We start from the raw sequence: 21,074 nt of genomic DNA on the forward strand, positions 1-21,074 counted from the left end.
CTGCTGGGACTGTCCAGCAGAGGAAGCAGCCCAGTGCAGCCTGGCACTCCAACCCTGATCCCGGCTCACATCTGCAAGGCCAACTGGCCGCTCCTGCTTGAGCACTGCTGCGGAACCAAGCTGCCTAGTGATAGACCCTGCATCTCCTTCCTGCTTCCCGACCCTGCGATGTCAGCTCCACACAGGCTGACGGTACCTGGTCACATGTGTGAAGACAGCTGCTGTGCTTGGTGCCCCCAGTCTCCCTGCTGGGAAGCACTCCTGGTCCCTGCATCCTTGTAACGAAGTCCCCAGGAAGAGCTGAAGCCATGACCCAGATTTCAATGGCTCTCCAAGCTGTGCTTATGTATGTTCAGCATGGCTGTGTTTACTCTTTCAAGCTGCAGATAAACTGCAAATTAAAGAAAACCCTGGGCTCTCTTTTCCCCCCTGTAGTCTAAATACCTTCATGTCTGCTTCACTGTCCTGGTTTTTTCTTTGTTGGGTTGGGTACTTCAGAAGAAAACCTCAATCAAAGTTCAGACTTTTCAGATTGGTAGCAAGCCTTGGCATATCCTAGAAGAGCAGGGCCCATGGTGATTCTATTCAGAGGACACGTGGCAGACCTTATCCTAGTAGGACACAAGGAAATTCCCAGTGCTGACCACTCTGTTGCAGCTCAGGGTTCCTCCCCCCCTGCCCAGACGCTTGCCACCAGCATTTGTGGGCAGCAAACAGGCCTCTGCAGAGCCTGCTTAAGCCCTGTACACATTAAAAAGCAAATGAATGGGTGGCTATTAAAGGGTTATATTTTTTTTTCTTCCAAAAATAACTCTCCCAATTTCTCACCCTGCACATTTCAGCTCAGCTCCGGACTGCCGTTAATTTACACTAACTGGAAGAGAGAAGGAATTGTAAAGCTTCTTTGCAGAAATATTTTGCATTTTAGTACCTCACGTTGCTGACTTCCTTCGTGGCCCTGCCTGGAGGCCCAGCAAGGGTTGGGGGTACCTGCATTGGTCAGAGAGTGCTCTCAGAGCCACATTTAGAAGCACCTGTCTGTGTGAGGCTGCCCGCAGCCCTCTTCTCTGCTCCCCAGCCTACCTACCCAGCTCGGGGCTGCTCCGCTCCTCCAGATGGCACGGATGGGGCTGTGACGTCAAGTGGAAGATCTTTAAAATGCAACTTGTAAGATTTGCATCCTCAAAGATCTATGAAAAATGTAAATCTGCATTTTGGAGAAAAAGGAAAAGGTCACTTCTGAAACAGCTGCCATCTAAATGCAATGACAAAAGGCAGAGAATGGAGAGCAAGGTACCCCAGGGAGGCAGCAAAGTGCGTTTCCCCACTTTGGCAAGCAGGGCTGGCACTGCAAGCTGCCTGAGCTGCCCCAGCACAGCCCCAGAAGGCCCCGTGGTATGGCTGTGACCTGAAGGTATCCACACCTACAGGAATCCACCTGGCGATGCCATTGCTGCAGAGTAGAGGCGCTAGATTGTCCTTTATGGGCACATAAACACGTGTTTTGTTCTCTGTCACATTTAGTGCAGGCGATGACTTCACACACAGATGTAGATCAGTTCCATTTTAATCACAATCTGCCACCTTCTTTCTAGCATTCAAATTTATAGCAACATTAATAGCTCAAAAATAATAGTGTTTACTGAGCACTAGATTTCTGTAAATTGAGAGGAAGCAACAGTTCCTAACAAAGAGTCTAGAAATCAGCAGAGCTTGAATGACTGCAAGCTTTTTCACCCTGATTAGCATATCCTTGTGTATGGGCAGAAAGTTTCCAAAGCAGCTGTAAGAAAATAATTCCATGGATTATGTCACATTGATGCAAAGCAAAATTCAAATCCAAAGAGAAAGTAGAAAATCATTCCCTGTGCTCTTAGAGAAAATATCACTGCCTCAATTAGGTGCTACAGATGCTTGGAGTAAACATGTTTTCCACTGGTTTTCTTAGAACCATACCCACTTAAATCTTCAATATTCTTCTTCATGTTCATTTTTCATCCCATCATAGTGCCACGCCTCTGGGTGTTAGTGGTTGAGGGGATATTGCCAAGCAATGCAAGCCAGAAAGAGCTGGGATAACAAGGGAAAATATGGCCTTTACATAGTAAATAAACTTTTCAGCCTTGATGTTATGGCTGCTGTCAGCTTAACTCAGAAGGGAAAAGAACAATCCAGTGCTAGTTCATTTCTTGGACCATGCAAATGTCCACCCTTCCAGTTTTCAATCTGCTCTCAATCCAATGGAAATAATGCACACAATGGAGCATTTAGGCCTCCAAAAAATTTCATTTTTGTGTGAAATCATGGGGATTCAGACTTTAAATTAGATTATCTTGAGTTCTAGAGAATCTAAGCAAACTGATGAAGTAGTAAACAAATAACAGTAAAGTAGGAGTTGGTACCTCTAATGTCTGTAGATACAGACAGATACAGACTGCACATGTCACATGGATATGGAGACCTTCAGAATAACAGTGCAAGTCAGTGACCTTCTTGAGTACTCAACAGTATGGAAGATGGATACCTCCTTGCCTACAGAAGTGCTTTCCAGTGCTGGATGGGGTGATGCAGAGGCAAGGATGCTGGTGGTCCCCAGGGCCCGGCTTACTGCGCTGCTCTCCAGGAGCACTGTCACAAGTTACTGCTGCATCTTTCCTCACCTGTTAAAGAGTGGGAAGTGGAGAGAGAAGGAAAGAAGTCAGTGAGTTTGTAGGTGTTACAGGCACAGCTTGCTTTAGAGCTAAAAATCCTGGCATATGGCACACAGCATCTGGGAGAATGTTAATGGCCTGAGATAAAATTGGTTCTCTTTTATTTCATTTTATTGGGACCGTATTTGGTCACAGAGTGCTGTAATAAGATCTCTTTTCATAGCTTGTCTCTTAAATTTTAATCTGAGAGCAACATTTACAAACATTACAACCTACCAGTTGTTTCTACAGTGCAGGGCTGCATGCAGATCAGTCACTGTATACATAAACATGTTACGTGCAAGGGCTGCCATACTCTCCCAAAGAAATGTTGAAGAATTTTTTTAGAGAAGATGCTAGCTGTAGAGGACTTTTCAGCCATTGCATTACCAGCTGTGGCTTGAGCTCCCATCGCTGCCATGTCGTCACAGAGTGGCTCCCAGCAGTGCCCGCCATGCTCCTGGCCAGCCCAGGCCAAGCAGCAGCATCACCTCCCAGCCCCAGATGGGATGTTTCTCTCTGGTGCTCTCCAGAAACTTTCCGCAGCCTTTGGCCAGCTGAACAGTTGCATATGAGAACAGAGGAAAGAGCCCAAATGTACTTCTGCAAACATGAGCAGGGTCTGCAAGAAACGCACAGGCTGATGAGATAAAATGAGAGTTCTTTTAACAGGAAAACCATGTTTTCTTTGGCCTACATACAGCTGAAGGCTTTCCAGGTGCTCAAACTTAAAGATCTAGCACAGCATTAATTATCGAGCAGCACAAAAGGAGGCCTGAGGAAATGATTCCTCCTTCCTCCCATTCAGCGCATGGCATGGCCGGCCCCAGCTGCTGCACCTCGGTTGGATTTTTCATCTGCTCTGAAAGACGCTCACTTTCCCCTTCCCTTCCTTCCTGATGCAGAGTCCCCTGGGCAGGAGCAGCCCTGGCAGCTCTTGCTGTGAGGAAGAGGTTGGCCGCTCAGGGCCCGATGCGGAGCACCAAAGCTCACACGCTCCTTCATACCACCAGCCCAGGCCACTGCCTGCTCACCCGTGGCCTCGCTGCTGGAAATCCAGGCAATTCATCTCCTCCTGCATTTACTGCAAGTGCTTCCTCTTAGGGCGAATGAGCTGCAGGGAGGGATTGCCCCGGGAAATCAGAGCTGAGACCATTTCCAGCAGCCGACACAGGCTGCTGCCCGGGCAGATGACTCAGTGCAGTGTTTTGTAACCAGTTCGTGTCTGCTGCCACCAGTCCCCAACAACACCTTTTGCAGTGCAGCACCCAGGATTTCCTGCTGGTGGGAAGGAGGGGGCACCTGCCAGGCCTTTCCCATCACTGCCAGCCCCGCAGCGGGCGTTCTCCAGTATCACATTTCATGCTGGCTGCATTTCTTTCACGTGGGATTGTGCAAGTTGGGACTACTTTAGCTCAGTTAATCACGAAAGAAAAGAAGAGAAAAAAAAAAAGGCAATTTATCAGAAATTATCCAGACTAGTCTCTTCTTACACGCATTTCTTTCTTAGTCTCACTTAATGAGGGTGGAAACCACATAGATTTGAGAAGGAGCCCTCACATCAGGCTTGGACTCACTGCAGAAGTTGATCTTTGTGAAAGGAAGGAGCTAAAGTAGGGCAAAATGAAACAGGCAGAAGGGACATATGTTCCTCATCTACCACATAATTTTATAAGATGTTCTGTGCGAAGTGAGTTTTAAAAGCTGGCTGCAACCTCTCTTCCCAAGGAATTTTCAAATGAAACCAGTAGGGCTTTAGCTTTGTGCTAATCCTCCATACAGAAACTTGCTTTATTTGCCTTGCAGATGGGTAGTCAAGCTCAGCACTTCATTTCTATTCAAACCTCTGAGTGGGGCAGGAGCGGGGCGATGCCTGGAGCCTGCTGTGCACCCACTGCATCCAGCCTGCTCTATCTGAAATGGCCCAGGTGTGTGATTCCCACTAAGGCAAAATAATCCCACTTCATCCTGCTATACAGCTCCTCCAAGCCGTGGGGAAGCCTCAGCAGTTGGTTTGAAACACCTCAGTGCTGCAATCCCGAGTGAGTCCTTACGACACCCACAGGCAGCTACAGCACAGCCAAGTGGAACTAAAGGAAAGTGGTGCCGAGTCAGCTCTCACTTCTGGCATTGGACAAAGGTGCTCAATCTTTGCCCATCAGCAGCAGTAGGCCCCAGCTTCAGGCTGCAGGGACCGTGTTGGGGCATACAGAGGTGCTGTGAGTACAGCTTATTGCCTGGGTACTCTGCAGGGTGGAACTGCTGCACAAGGTGGTGCCGGAGCTGCTGCTGTGGTCCTTAGCCGGTATAACGAACTGCTACGCCCTTCCCATGCGTTTATTCACTCTTCATTTAAAACAGCAGTGCTGATGACAGAAGAACAATCTGCCTTGGCCATTTCTACCACAGTCCTTCCAAAATATTTTGGCTCAGCCTTTGAATGTCTCTAGGGCCACTGTGCATCTGTCCTATCAGACCTTCTGGTGGGCCACGGGTGAGATTTCAACAATCACTCTTTTCTCCCATTTCAAGTTCTGTTTAGCTTTATACTAAACTGAAACACAAAAGGTCACATTACTGCAACTTTCCTTAAATTAGGAGGGTTCAGAACATTCTTGGCTCAGATATTTCTCCTGGGAGCTAACGCCACAAACGTGCTCAGATGGGCCGCTGTGAAACCAAGCCTGGAGTCCCGGGCCCCTTACTGTGCGTGGGGAGCTGTGAGCAGAGCACCTATCCCATGGAGCTGCAGTCTACTGCAGTGCAGCCAGAGCACTGGCACCCAGCCACTGCTGTAACAGCAGACAAGCATCAACCTTTCAACACCTCCCAGAGGAAACATCTCATTCTGATTTCCTTGGTGGAGAACTGAATTCCCCTCCTCCCCAGGTCAAGTTTGATTTTTTTTTTCTAGAAGAAACACTACATTCTGTAGTGGATGGGTAACCTGCCAAGCAACTCAACTCAAGCAGCTTTCTGTACAGCTTCTGCCGCCAGAATTTGCACTGTGCTGCCTTGCTATCAGTCAGGCTTTAGCTGAGAAGTATGGGAAATGTAACACAGGCACAGGGGTATTTTGCTGTAACCAAGGAAGGCTCATGACCACATCCAGGACGTTCAGAAGATTTTCAAAAATTGGGCTAAAGCTTATTAACAAAAACCTCCTGATTTTTGTCACTTGCTCAGATCAGCCACAAGACATCGGGTGCTCGCAGTCTGTGAAATAGAGTTCAGCTCTTTGTTCTGAAATACAACCGTACGTGCCACAAATGAGAAGATTTTGTTTCTCTAGACTGGCGGTGACGCAAACAAACACCTGCCACATTTGCAAGCAGCTCTTTAGGGAGGATGGAAAGCAGAGGAAAGGAGAGACAGTGCTCATTCAGGTAGTGCAGATGGCCCTTCTAGTAAATCATCATACTTGAAAGAAAGAACTAATCAAAAGGCTGTTTGAACAACAGCAGTTCAGGAAATTTGTGAGCTGGAAGCCAACCTCAGCAGTGTTTGAGAAGTACGGAGAGAACTGGCGGAGGTTGGGGATGGATGCTGAGTCCTGGATATTTTGGCCACAGAATAGTACTTCCCAGGAACTAGAAAACCAGGGCCTTGGACACCGGTAACTTGCTACACCAGGAGCAGGCAGTAGCCAATCCCACAGCTACCCAGAATGCAACATATCTTCAAATAAAGGTGATTTCAGACAAAATTAAAAGGAAGAGTACAATAAATACCTCCTTCGGAGGAGGTCACAGCAACATGATGAAGATTAGAAGCTCAGCTCTGTTCTAGGAGTGAGATCTGCATGGCCTGGCAGAAGGCACAGCCTGCTCACACCACACGCCAGGCTGCCCTGAGAGCTGCTCCTGCTTTTGCAATACAGCAGTTATTGAAAAGCTCTCTGCAACACGCACAGATACTGTCTTCTTTCGTGGCAAATGACCATTTCCTCAAAAATCAAACAAAAATTTGTATTGAGTTAGAGCTGGAAGATGATGACAGACTTCAGCAGGATTAAGCAATTTCTCTGAGCATTTTTGTGGGCTTAACTAAACCCAGAGATTACAAGGAGAAAGGAAAGAACCACCCCCAGATTTTCCACTTTTAAAAACTATGAAGAAACTTCCTGAAAGAAGCACAGAAGGTAAACAGACTCGTTACATATGACGTCCCTCAGCCCTGACCTCCCAGCAGCAACTTTTGGTTACTCCCATTCACATCAGTTCCTGGTACGGTTCTCTCCTCACCTCACAGATCCGGTCTCTGCTTTCAGGACTTGTGAAAGAGAAGCCCATAGAGTCAGGATAGCAAAGCACAGCTAAGGGCTGGCTTCCCAGCCCTGAGACACTGACCCAAACAGCAAACCCTTTCCAGCAGCAGCCCTCCACCACCGGGGTGCTCAGCGTGATGCTCTGGGGCTGGCCAGGACCTGCCCACAGGGCACACTGCCACCAGGCATCCTTCCAGGGAGCCGGCAAGCTGCTGCTGCTGCACAGCATTGGAGGAAGCTGCAGCCCATGAGTCAGCCCAAGTCACAGGGGAAAAATGCACACACGGGGCTTAAGATATCAGATGGACTTGCACTGGCCCCACAATGGGGAGCTCAGAGAGATGTGCCTCACCTGCTGCTGCTGGAGCTCTGTGCAGCCCTGTGGGCAGCAGAGGTGGTGGTGTGAATGCAAGGCATGCGTGGATGCCATGAGCATGAGCCTGAATGCTTTGAGAGGTTAGGAAAACGTGTGGTTGTCTAGCACAGAAAATGACACTGTAGAATGAGATATGAGGTCTGCCAGGATAGATTTAGCTGTCTTTTGAAGTGCCCGTCAGTGATGTACGGACTGTCGCAAAGAATCATACACTACACCTGGACACTAGAGGGATGGCCAGAGATCAGCTGAGGCTCATAAGGAGCTGTGCATTTCCACACAGAAGAGCAGAGCTGAGACTTCAATGGTCTGTGTGGCCTGTATACATCTAAGGATTTACTAATGACCGTTACAGTATAAATTAGTATTGTGTGTCCATGTGCATAAAAATGATATATTAAATTCAGGCCTTGATATTCTCACAGAATCCTGGCACAGACAGACTGAGTACCCCTACTCCCACCACTGCTCTTGCCATCCTCTACTTCATTAGCAGACATTAGAGCAGAGATGTTAAGGCCACTGGGGGGTTTCAGTCACTCCTCTATGGCCACACAGGCCTGTGGGTTCAATTCCACTGTGGGCACTGCAAGTGGTGCTCGTACACAATGCCTGGTTGAACAGGTTCGTGCAGCTGGTCTCACTGCAAGCACATCGGTGAAACTGTCTTGCTCTGACAGTTCTTGCAAGGACCTGAGCATCAGTGAACCACCAATGACTCAAATAGTAGGATATCTAATATCTAGGATATTAGATCTAGTTAGATATCTAAAAAGTGAAGTAAATAGCAATGTCTCATATACAGACAAGAGAAGAATTCCACAAAGATTTTCTAAACAAGACTGGGAAGTCACATTTACCTCACCTCTTAAGTAGCAGTAAAAGAGGAAATAAAAGTGGGAGGGGACGGGACAGATAAGCTACCCCTTCCGCTCTTGGAACTCCCAGCAGGCACAAAGCAGACTGCGAGGAGCATCCGAGTGTGCTCGAGGTCAGGCTGCAGGCTGCGGGGACACCAGGAGCTCTGTGCAGCACTGAGTCACAGACCTGCTGGAAGAGGATGGGGAGCAGGAGGTCCTAGGGAGCAGCCAGCCCTGCTGCAGGCTGGGCATGGTGCGGGACACAGCCTGGGGAGAGGCCGTGTCCCTGCCCCATGTGGGCAGCTCCGGGCAGCCATGGCTTCGGCTCTGCAGCAGTAGGTACGTGCTTTCCATTTCACAGCAAGCCCCCCCATCTGTTTCATTGTTTGTAATTAACAGCAAGTGAGCCGTGCTCGCTCCTTCAAGGACACCGCTGTGCCGATGCTTTCCTGCACCGCATACTGAACTGATTTAGAGGGTGAAAGAAATCGAGTTTGGCAAGTCCGTGCGCTGGGGTTTTGGCAACGTGACAAAACTTCCTGACGAGATGGACTCATGGAATGCCCTTTCTCCTTTCCCTTGCCGTTCTCCTCAGTTCAGGCATCTGTAAGCACTTTGCACTGGATCGTTTGGAAGTGACATTTGGAATAAGTTAGACTGTAAATAGAGCGCAACCTCTGCTGATAATAGAGACACGCTGGCAGGTCACCTGGGCGGCCAGGCCGGGTTTGTCCCTGAGGAGGAGAGGCAGCTGATAAATTCTAATAGGCAACAAAACCATATGGGAAATTAATCTACCTGTCATTGACAATCATTGCTTCACCCTCTGCTAATACTGCTAAGCCAAGCGACTGCAGAGAACAAATTGCACTGTGGGAATACCTCGTGCAAAGTGGCTAACCAAGAGAGCACAGAGACAAGTCTTCTGTGTATTTTGGTTATGGTAAAGTATTTATCATTCTGATTTTGCTCAGCTCTCATTTCTGCTGTGTATAATCCAAAAGACACAGTATATATTAATAATAAGTGATTAAAGCACAGAGAAAAATCCATTACTGGCTGTTTCAAGTCTCTGCTCATTCTTCAAACGTGCGAATGGGCTCTGAACGGTGGCTGGTAAAAAACACATGGAACAACAGAGATGGATCCTCAAACTGTGACTGGCACCTGTCCGCCGACCCCATGTAAGGGGAACAGGGAGACCTTCCAGCAGAGCTCCTGAAGACGAGGCTGCATAGCAGGGGTGGAGGACTGGCACTGACCAGCACCGGCTTCAGCAAACGCATGGCAGTGACAGGGCTCCAGTGCACAGCCCCAGACCATCTCGCTCCCATCCCCAGATAGATTTGCCAAGTTTTATCAACCTCCATCATGCCTCAGCCCCTTCTTATGCTGTGGAGGATGCAAAGTATTTCTACATCACAGTACAGTCCTACTTCTTCCTTCTTTGCCTCATAAGTACACCCAATGTACAGTGACACCCAAAAATATACGTTCCAGCATGAAAACAAGATATGCAAGCTATTTAATAAAAGATATTAAAGTGAGAGAAAAGCATCTCTCCTGCAGCAAGGTTTCTCTTGGTTTCCCCAGCACGGCTTTGGGGTGAATCGAGGACACAGGCTCGACAGCAGCCGGCAGTCAGCAAAGCACAGCACAGCCGCACACCCTCCAGCACAAAGCCAGGGTGCTTCCCAGAACTGCATAGAGATCAGGCACACAGCCCCAGCACCAGAGAGCCCCACAGCCGCAAAGGATGGCAGCCCTGCAGGCTGGGGACATGGAGCTGCACAGCTGATGGTGTTTCCAGCAGTCCCGCAGGGCACCACACAGCCGGGGCACAGCCCTGTCACCCCACACCGACAGCTTCTCAATGTGTTCGTCAATACAGCTCACCACCATACTTAACGTGAGCTGTTTTGCTTTGCCTCTTTGTGGAGACCTGGTATTCAAAAAATTTATCGGAGACTGAAGAGCTTCCTTTGAGGAGCTGGGATTTGCTGGCATTTCTGGTTGGCCACACTCAGACTATGTTTTCTGAAAAGCTTTCAGAGGGTTTCCTATTTTCTTTAGTAAGAAACAAAGACGAGTTCAGTTTTCATTGGTGAAGCGCTATTTCACTGAGACCTTTTTCCTCCTATTATTAAGAAAAAGAGCAAGAGTTGCAAGTTTGTGAGTTTGCCTTTTCATTGGCCCAAGCTGGAAGGACTTCAAGGGTTTCTAACCTTAAAACCATGGTGATGACTTTTCCAAATGCCACTGGCATCGTCAGCAGCAGGTTTTCATTTCCAGAAGGGAGCCTTACGCTTGATGTCCCCAAGCAGGGCTTTGCTGGTCATGGCAGCAATAATCCTATAGATTCCATAAGAAAACAGCAGCACAAGCAAGTCCACTTGCAGCAGCCTTACAGGAGAGGAGGACGGGCACAGCCACCCCACTGCACCACAGGAAGAGCAGTGCAAGGAAGGCGAGAAATAGTGGGGATGTTTCACCAATGACACTGTGCAAAACTGTTTGATCCAAGACTCCAATTCCTGATGTTTTTAGGATCTCTGCTCAGTGGCAATTGGATTTATGCACAATGGAGCTCCTAATGCCTTTTTGCAAATAAGATTTACTCCTTTTTCTATTGACCTACTTCCAGTCAGGCTCGGTATTAAAGAAATCTTTCAGAAGGCACTAAATGCTGCACATACTATATGCTAAATGCTGGTTTGTTTGTGTCTCCCATCCCCAACAGCAAGAATTAGAAACTGAAGCCTCAATAGGATTTTTATAAAGTCTAATTCCTGATAAAATCCTCTGTTTTCAGGGACTTATAGAACTGCACAACTGCAGTCAATCACATTGAGTTTTTTTCCCCAAGCCAGGTGTCTGCCTGAGGCTGAACTTTTTGAGAAAGTTTTAATGGGAATGTTGCTGTCAGGAAGAGGAAGGAAGATGAAAGCTCTTGTTTCTGTTAAAACCTCACAGCTGCTTATCTGGATGAGGAGCAGCACTTGGACACCGCGATGAGGATGCTCACATCCGCCTCCACTGTTTCCAGAAGTACGTCTGTCAGTCGGAGCACATTGCACACCCCTGCAGGAAGATGCCTGTGACGTTCTGGGGAGAAGCACTCATTCTCATCCCTCCTGACCTGCTGTCTTCAAGGGAACAGAGGGCTGCTGCTGCTGCTGCCTGCTCCAGGTGCTCTCTCCATCCTCCATGCCAGCTCCCAACAGCAGTGAGCCAAAAATGCTGAGGACAAAGTGCACCCACAACACGGCAGGGCATTGTGCAGCAGGCCTGGTGGGGCTCCAAAGAATGAAGAATAGGTTGCTAGGTTTTTATTTACAGGGTACTAAAAGTGGAAAGCAGCTTAACACTGCCATGATGACCCAGAAAACATGCTGCTCAGTTTTTCCATCAAACTTCATAAATAAAACTTATATCGAAGTCAGTTTCCTACAAAACCCATAACACAACCACGTCCTACTCAGAAGATGTAATCCACATAATGGATTTCCAGTAGTTCCACTGTTTACAACAAATCACATCCCGACCCTACAAGTGAGCTGTGAAAAGGGGCACAAGTCCCCTAACACTGCCCAGAGCTCTCTGCCTGCTCCTGTCAGGGCAGTGGGTTCCTGACGTGCAGGCCCAAGACCACAGATAGGGCTTCAGACACAGCAAGGGCTACGGCAACACTATGGCTGCAGGGAGCAGTGCGCTGCCTATCTCAAAACTGGCCCCATCCTCCCAGAACGCACTGTCCCACCAGCACAACCTGGAGCAAGGGCAGCCTGGATGTAGCTGAGCAGCAAACAAACTGCTGGAGAGGCACTGAGGATGGGTCCCAAACAGAGCAGGGGAAAAGCAACTTCTATCTGAAACCAGGGAGATGGAAAGAGGACGAGCAACTCTTTGCTGTACGTTGGTCTCAGCAGCAATACATCCTGGGCTCCAGGCTGCAGCACAGTGCTGGCAGATTGAGTTTTCAAGTAAACATTGCCCCAGGTTTTCAAAATGATGGGAGCTTTACGTCATCACTGCAGTCCTCCTTATGCCAGTGGCCATCCTCCCAGCTTACCCTCAGACAGATAAGAAACTGTCCTGCTTGACTTCCAAAAGGTCACATCACCTGCTTTTAGTTAAATAATATAAGGCTAAGTGTCACTTCCAGTTTTTAGGAAAACACTGGTATAATGCAGACATCTCAAATCAGAACGGATCCTGAGTGGTCATCGAGTCCAACCCCTGGCTCCATGTAGAATCACCCAAACCCTATCTCTGAGAGCAGAGTCCAAACGATCACTAAGCTCTAGCAGCTCAGGGCTGTGCCTGCTGCCCTGGGAAGCTGTGGTCCTCAAACTTAGCATACACTGCATCCAGACACGAGTTCCAGAACAAGCCTTTCCTTTACAGATTAAGCACCTGATCCTGTAGAGAAGAGTGTAATCTAAAAGGCTTAAAGAACATAACTGACTTTGTTTTCTTATTTCCTATATTTCTAAAATATCAAATAAAAGGAACCAAAGAGGGATTGCACATCTCCTGTCTATGCCATCAGCAAAACATACTTGGTGTCTTCTTCTGGTTGGACCTACAGAGCAGCGTCTGAGAGACTGCTGTCATAACAGGGCATCACTCGGGTACACAGCTATTCCCTTGCAGAAGCTGTGCTATTGAAATCACAGAGCATTTACAAGAAATGGTAACAAACTGGGAAGATACTGCTATTTTCTCTTGTTACCACTGCCTGGGAAACTGATTTCCTTCCCATCTGGAGAACCACAGGGACACCAAGGAGGCTGGAATGGAGCTATTCAGGGAACACAGGGAAGGGGAAGCAAGGTCTAGCTGAAGGGTGATCTCCTTTCAGTACAGTTTTATTTGCTCCTTGACTCAAGTTAAGCACACGTGGCTCTGTGCAGAACCAGCAACAAGTGCTGGTCAGTGCCACCAGCTGTGGCTGCTTCTTCTGCCAGACCTTGGACACCATACTGTGATGTCACTGTGACGACATGAGGGCATCATGGTAACATGTGAGCATCTCCCAACAGAATCCCTGGACAGTACAGTTGGACTTCACTGCTGACTGGCAAAGCAAAGACTAGCTCATGGCAGGAGTAGCTCTACGTGAGAACTCCTGACAATCTGAGATAAGAAAAATTAAAATTGAGCCGTCTGAAGAAGAAACATTCCTTTCTGATCCAGAGATGTCTGAGGTCTGAGGTCTCAAGCTCCTCTTCTCCTGCTCCTTCAGGACAGAAACAAGGCACAGCTTGCAATGCTGTTGTAACCTCAAGACAGGAAGGAATGAAGGAATTCACAATGTTATGCTGGCAAAGACAAAACCAACTGTTTACCTGATAATTCTTCCATGGAGTGTCACCTCAACACCTTCGCAGATCTCAGCTTTCCACAAAAACTCTGGCTGATGGCTGAGAACGATCAATTTGAGATGGTCTGGTGGGCTTATGGTGAAAACTGTATCGTGATTGATAAGGAAGAGTTTGAGGCAGAAGTATTGGGAATGAGAGGATCTTTGAGAGCATTCTGAACAGGAAAAATGAGCAGCTTCTTTCGTCAGCTCAATCTATATTCGTTCCTGAATTCCTGACGGAGCAGGAAGCACTTGCTGCCTGTAGGAAGGCGTATCAGTTGATCCTCACATAAATCAACTCTCACAATATTCTGGTGGGAGGGATGCAGGCTCCAATAGAATAAACCTTAGTAATAGAGATGAGGAGGGCTGTAAATGTTCTGATCCTCATTTCTTTCTCTGGCTGTTGCCAGGTATTTTAGAGGTAGCACTGTTGAGTAGCTGAACTATGGATAAAATACATTTGGGTTGTATCTGAGTTTGAATCTGTGCAACAGAAAGATAAATAAATCAGACATGATGAGTCTATTATTTCAACACATTTTCAATGTGTCTTGTTGCAGTCAGCCTAAGCTGAAGGATTAAACTGACCACTAGACCTTTTTAATGCCCATGTTTGTCTTTAGCAAAGTCTTGTATCAAAGTTGCTGTATCTTGCCATCTTTCTGTCCCAAAGCAATAGCAACTAACTCTTCTCCTTTGCACTTTTTAGTTACTCTTCTATAGCAACCCATACTTCAGGTGAGATTATTCAATTTGCTCAAACACTGTAAGAGAAGAGTAGCCCCAAAGAGAGGAGCCCTGGCCGCCCCTGCCCTGCAGCAAGATCTGAATGGGAGACACCAGTGTGGCAGCCCAGGTGCCCGGGCCATGCAGGGAGCTGCAGTGAGCCAGCAGGGAGCATGCAGGCAGTGGAAGAGGGCAGAGAGACAGCTGCACCCATGTGGCCCTCACCACTTAAGCGCCCGAAGAAAGACAACATCTAAGCCGGTGCTGCTGCACCCTGCCAGACTGTGCTGCAGCAGCAGGGAGGGAGAAGTGCCAGACTGATCCCCTCCCTGCTGCCAACAAGCAACAGCCAGGTCTCGGGTGCCACTTCTCCAGCTTCTCCAGCACCTGGATTTACACAACTGGCCCAGCACAGGAGGAGCCTTCCCTGCTCCCACAAGCAGCACAGCAGCAGGATGTTTGGGCCCTCCTAACCTCATTGCTCAGAACAGCTATGTTGATGCAGACTGATGGGCAGCCCCATACTGCCCAAATGGCAGCTGCAGCCACAGCAGTGGGCCAGCACCCTGAGACATTGGGACAGCATTATAGGCTTATAAGTTTAGAGGTTATAGGTAGATAGGTTTTGAAGGTTTCTTAGTATTAAATCTCCTCCGTTGTTTTATTTTTATCTGTTTATTAGTTTATTTTATGGTTCTGGTAACAAAATGTTTCAATAACAAACCCTTTCCTTTTAGTCATTCTTTCATTTATTTAATGGCAAAATCTCAGATAGAATTTGTATTTTGTCTCTCAAAAGGAAGTGGAAGCAGTGGTTCTAACATCAATTTGATGATTTTCTGTAAAAATCAAGCTCCAGATTCTTAGCTGTACAGTTACACAAATTAATAACAACAAAATACAGTTAATTTCAAGAGACAGATTCCCTTCTGAAATCATTTAAGTGGCACTTACTGATTCATACTGCTATCTAGCATGATTTGCACTATGGCAGCATTGATCCCACCCTATGGGAATCTGTTCAATCTATTGGGAAACCTGAAGATCACATTAGAGATCCAATGCATTGCCAGAACATGGGCTGTATCTTATTGATGGGCAGGTGCATGCTGCAGCTCAGCTGCCGTGCGTGTTTGAGTTTCAATTTTACCTTTGGAGGTCAGGTAAAAGAATGTCTCACAAAGAGACTTATAAAAAATTACTCTCAGACAGACCCCTTACTGAAAGAATCACTGGCTATAAGATGCCATACCTAAAGCATGCTGTATTTCCACTTATTTATGTATTTTTCTGAACGTGTGCATGAATCATCAAAAAAGATGTCACTTTCCCCCCCCCCCCTCACAGTTGCTATTAAAACATCATAAAAGATTGTTACCACCATTGTATTTAGCAAAACAGAAAAAGTGCAATTTAGAATTCAGGCAGATATTCCACAGATATGTCTTTCCTTAAAAAGACATTTTTTTATGTTAAAATCTCTCACAGTAACTACAGACTCCCAAAAGGGAAAGCGTGGCAGATAAACCAGAGGCATCTGAACCTGAATTTTGTGCCTACGTCATGAATATTCTGCTAATTGTCTTCTTTGAGTAATGTGTTTACAAGCGACTGCTTTGAAACCATTGAAGTTTTAGGGACCTAATTGATTTGCTCCTCTCTGGCAAAGATGTGAAAGCTGAAAGAGTGACAGGAACATCAAGTGAGCTGCAGCGCGTTAGCATGAAGTTCACATCAAATGCAAGGAGAAGAGAGAAATAAAAGCCCGATCGGAAGTTTCAGTGCTCTCAGTAAATCCAAGAGATGCAGAACACTGCTCACACCAGGATGCACTACGAGCTGCAGAGATGATGGGCCACTTCATCAGCCGCTCCTTCACAGCAGCCAGGGGAACTAACTCATTATTCCTGCTGAATTATGCATGCACGAGGAGCAGGTCGGCAGTGACACCAGCAGTCACTGCAGCTCCCGTGTGCCAGACCGCTGGGAACCCTCTCTATCACCTCGGCCACAGTGCCCGCATGCTGCTGCACCACACAGCTACTGCAGCCTGTGGCCAACGGGACAGGGAGGCTCACAGTGGAGAAGAGGCCTCTGCCTCTTCTCCACTGTGAGCTGCGGAATTCAGCATTTGTTCCACATTATCACAAAGATCCAGAATTATGGGTGCAAGCAAGAAGAGGGCTGCGCTCTCCTGAAATCTAACATCTCACGCCAGCACATGTGAAACGAAGGCACACGGCCGCCTCCTCCTCTACACGGCCCAAATAAAAAGCAGTGAAAACTTCAGAGCTGGGTGCTGGAGAATGGGCATATGTATTTAGATATATTTAGCTTGCTTCTCCTCTTCCGGTGCAGAAAAGCAGTGAAAGATGCAAACCAAAGCCCTGGCTGGCAACAGGTCCACTGGACTGACAGCGGGGTCAGGAAGGTTTCTCTGCTCACGTACGGGCAGGAAAGGGTCCTCAGGGAGGGCTCAGCCCCCACATTCCTTTGCCCCAAACAGACCCCTTGGCTGTGCCCTGGGATACCCAACTGCACGAGCACTGCAAAGCCCCCAGGCAGCCCTGCAGCTAGAGTCTCCCTTTCCAGCCATCCCTAGCTCCACAATGAGGGATGCAGGGGTTTCCACTCCAAAGTGGCTACTTCAGTTTCCCTAAAGATAAGTGAAAAGCTGATTTCAAGGCTTGCAGAGGCAAGAGCAGCTTTAGCTGTGGGAGGGATGGGGCCGGCCCAGGCAGCGGGAGAGCTGCCAGCAGCTGGGGGCCGCACTCACCCCTCTGGGAAGGGGGGGGACAGGGGCTGAGCGCTTGTTATCAGCACTAGAAAGATACCACAGGATGAGAGCAGAGTAACAAAAACTCCATGACATGATTTATGAGGACAAGAAAAACCACCCAACCCTTAGCATTAGTTTCCAGTGGTATTTAAGTTTTAGAGGCCAGCCAACACTTCTTTAAAAAAAAAAAAAAAAAAAAAAGTCTGCTACACTGAAATACTCTTTTCTGCAGGGATTCTTCTGTGTTGTGCTTACACCGTGCTGTAACAATAAACAGGCATCTTCGCCTTCAGGGACTGCAGACAGTGCCAAAGCAGTTTTAAACCTCCAGTAACCTTCAGCGAACTGCAGAAGCCAGGCTGGGCGGCAGAGAGGCGCGGTGCTCAGCAAGGCAGGAGTGCTTGCGAGGACAACCACCACGGCACGGGCTGTCAGGGACACTGGTGCCAGCTGGCTCAGGGAGCAGCCTGACATCACCAGAAAGCCCAGAAACTGCCTCTGGAAAGCCAACCAGCTCTGTGCACAGAGCTAAGATTTAAGAACAAAAGCCCATGTGCGAGGGGCTGTAACTCCCCAGCCTTCTCGTGAGCAGAAGGGGGCATGGGGACGTGAGGAGTGCAGCAGCCTCGGCCCATGCTTCTGCTCCAGCATGGCTGGGACTTGCCCATAACCTGCCTTAGGTAAAGGGAAAGTTGATCCAACACTGCCAGCTCGCTGGGAAGCATCGAAATCTGTGCCAAAAAGGTGGCAAATGATTTTCTTGGAGAGGTTCTCACTCTTGTCAGACAACAGAACTTAACAGAGAGCTTAGATGCTGAGCTGTGCTCGTGGCTTCTCGCTGATGAAAAGCAATGATAACAGGGCTGATGTGATGAGCCATGTAGTTACTGAGATAACAGGTCCAGGACAACTGCTGGCATGCTCCAACTGGTTCAGAAAGCAGTGTTCAGCACTGTGCAGCTCCAGGTCCTGCTCCCAGGATGAAGATCCAGTAAGTGGGGTAATCTGACCAGGTCACTAACACAGCACCTATTACAGTACCCAGGAGCTGGTGCACACCCTCTAGGGCCAGGAGGACACCTGGGCTCCGTCAGGTGAGACCTTAACACAAACCCAGCCCTCTCTAGGTCTTCCCGAAGACTTCAGGGATGTGTGACCAGAGCCCTTCAGGCTGTTTAGTTTAAGGAGTCAAATTTTAAAGTTACTATTTATGAGCCAAGAGGGTTTAATTTTAAATCCTGCATTGTTGTTGTTGCTGTTTTAAAATAAATTAAGAGCACCCTCCCCTTCACCTGGTCCATAAAGCTGTCCCTAGAGATGCTCAATTGAAAGGATCTGGAACTCATCACAGTACCATCTGCATCTCTATGAGAGGTGATCAATCATCCTGAAACTCTGAACACCCACAGTGCCATAATCTGCTGCAGTGTTCAAATCAGCCTATATGAAACAGTGAAGGGAGGAAGGATATGCTGTCTCCTCATGGCACGGCGGTCAAAGCTCAGATTCCATGCCCTGACACACAATAAAACACCAATATTTCCTCATTTTTACAGCTGTTGCCAAAGACAGAGATATTCCTTCTTAGGGAAGATACAGAGATAGAAGTGGAGAGCTGTGTGTGACACCAGCCCATACATTGCTCTGTACTGGATGATGGAATGTGCTCACAACCCAACACACGGGCTCAAGGAGGGAAAGCACTCCTCAGACCTGCTTCCCCTCCACCCTCCCCTCCACAAAATCTTTGCATGGAAGTAAGAGTATGAAGTAATGCCTCATCCTACCATGGTTGGTGCATGAGGAGCACAAAGGGTTCTTTCTCCATACAAGTAAATTTAGAAGTTTAAATGCAGTTCTACAAAAGCTATAGAAATCAGTTATGATGGTTCCACTCCCCTCTGCTAAGATCAGCTCAGAGGCCAGCTTTATCCAGCCCAGAGGAACATTCATCCACCAACAAATCCAGTACATGGACTCTACTTTCACTTGTGCTGTCTATAAGCATCAGTAATGTGCAATATGGGTGTTTCAGTCTGGCTTAAACCAACCACCTGAGAGCACATGTGGCCCCTCATGCTACCAAAGTTGGCTTTCCCTGCCTGGAACACAGCTGAGTGATGCCAGAGTGGCAGGATCACCATGCCACAGCTCCAGGGACCCTGAGTTCCCACTGACTGGTACAGCCCAGTGTGCCCAAGAGGCTGGTTAGGGAGGTACAGAGAGACCAAGGTATGCAACAATCTGCCTTTTAGATTCTGTTAGCATTGTAGAGAACAACAGCCCATTGCTTCTATGTTTTAGAGTTAGGATGCACTGGTGCAAGCCATCAGTGCCAGTAGTGTTATATGAGATATCAGGAAAAAAGGTACAAGGCTTTACTCTCATTTCTGTTCTTAGCAGATGAGTAGACAGTCTATTAAGAGAGTTTAATCAAGTGAAGGATTTCTTATAACATCCTGGGATGAGACATGCTGTCATCACTGGCTTGGAACAAGTTCTGCTCAAAAAGTCACTCTTTGTCCAGGCTGGCAACAAATTGCTTGTTTTCTTAGACAAGAACACTGGGTAGTCCACAAGACTATGATTCATCCTCCATCATGAAGATCTCCACCCCAAGGTTCTCTAACAGACAGCTATTTGTACACATGCTAGATCTTTTCTTAGCTTACCTTAAAACACCATTCAACTTCTTCGTCTCCATTTTCATCTATATGAAGAAGAACATGAGATAGTTGAGGGCTTTGTTTACCACTTCACAGCTCCTGGATGCAGCTCTCCAGCACCAGAAATGAGATGTAATCATGAAGGTGCTAATTCTGGGAAACACAAGCTGGGTTAAAAAAGCAGATACATCCTATCCCTAAAATTGTCTCTATCAGAGTTGAATAGAAAACGAAGCAATCTAAGGTGCTGTTTCATGTAGCTGTGTGATATTTAAGAGTTTAAGGACTCCCTAGATAGATGAACAAGATGTAGACCTTGCAGAAGCTACAGAAAAGCCTCCACTCATTTTTCTGAGTGTTATTATAACAGGAAGTAAAAGATGTGAGTGGGCAGGAGAAGGGGGTAGGTTGAAGCAGAAATATTTAAGGATTTTATAGACAAGAATGTGAACTAGAGGAGTTATTGCAGGATAAATTTATGCATTGGATTTTGCACTGAAGCATCCAAGAAGGTACCTAAGCATTGGACAATTGTCAAAGGGACGTGGAGCCACACTATCACCATGGGATATATGAAAATCAAACAAATCTGACAGATGCCCTACATTTATGGATTAGAAGAAAAATTTCCCTGACAGGCTCAGAGCCCCAAGCCAATCCTACTGTGCTGCTGCTGCATGCTGACTAAGAGGCAACTGAGGCATGAAACGCAACATCTGTGCCAGTTGTAGCTCTCTTCAGTCCCAATCCAGCTGAGGGTTTCTCAGTCCTGGCTGTTCAGAAGATCAGACCATAACCGAGATGAATCCCAGTCTCACTACCAACTGGCTCCTTCTGAGCTGCTTACAGCCAGAATAGACATCCAACACCCAACCAACACTGTTGTTGAAGAAAGAATTTTTGGAAGCAACTACCTGTGTAATACGTGACGGTCACTAGGAGACAAAGACAGTCATTATTGCCATGTCTGTGTGCCATCGACTTCACACTTCTCTGACAGAAGTAAGAAGGAAAGCTCACGAGACCTCTGCCTCTCTCAACTTACCTGCAGGCCCACCGAGCTCACTTTGGAGACAGCTTTCATGATAGAAAGGGATTTCTTGAGGTCACAAAGTCACACCAGGATAGAAGAATGAAATGGAACAGCAAATTTCTACCCTCTACAAGAGTTCTGACTCTGCCACTAGTGTTTCTGCTTTCTGGATGACTGCTATTCAATCCATGCCATACAAGCAGAATGAAAAACAGTTTGAGACTTCTTTGCCCATTGATATTTCTCTGCAGAAGAGGAGAACGCAATGCATCCAACACGTAACACAAGTTGTGTGAGCTCAGCTTT

The 21,074-nt window shown here is 47.4% G+C and overlaps 1 long non-coding RNA gene across 4 annotated transcripts; it reads right to left on the reverse strand.

The window, feature by feature from the left end:
* Positions 1–1,549: 1,549 nt before the first annotated feature.
* On the reverse strand, positions 1,550–19,990 carry LOC109369444 (uncharacterized). Of its 4 annotated transcripts, XR_014885535.1 has the most exons (4): positions 6,935–7,203; positions 6,422–6,636; positions 3,081–3,312; positions 1,550–2,660 (listed from the first exon to the last, which is right to left on the reverse strand). It is a non-coding gene; the product is annotated as an uncharacterized LOC109369444 (long non-coding RNA). The 4 variants fall into 4 exon arrangements; XR_014885536.1 differs by lacking the exons at positions 6,422–6,636; positions 6,935–7,203 and adding an exon at positions 19,742–19,990; XR_004160946.2 differs by lacking the exon at positions 6,422–6,636 and having other exon boundaries at positions 6,935–7,189.
* Between the last annotated feature and the right edge of the window lie 1,084 nt (positions 19,991–21,074).

Source organism: Meleagris gallopavo, chromosome 11, assembly GCF_905368555.1.
Source record: "Meleagris gallopavo chromosome 11, MGAL_WU_HG_1.1, whole genome shotgun sequence".
Taxonomy (NCBI): domain Eukaryota; kingdom Metazoa; phylum Chordata; class Aves; order Galliformes; family Phasianidae; genus Meleagris; species Meleagris gallopavo.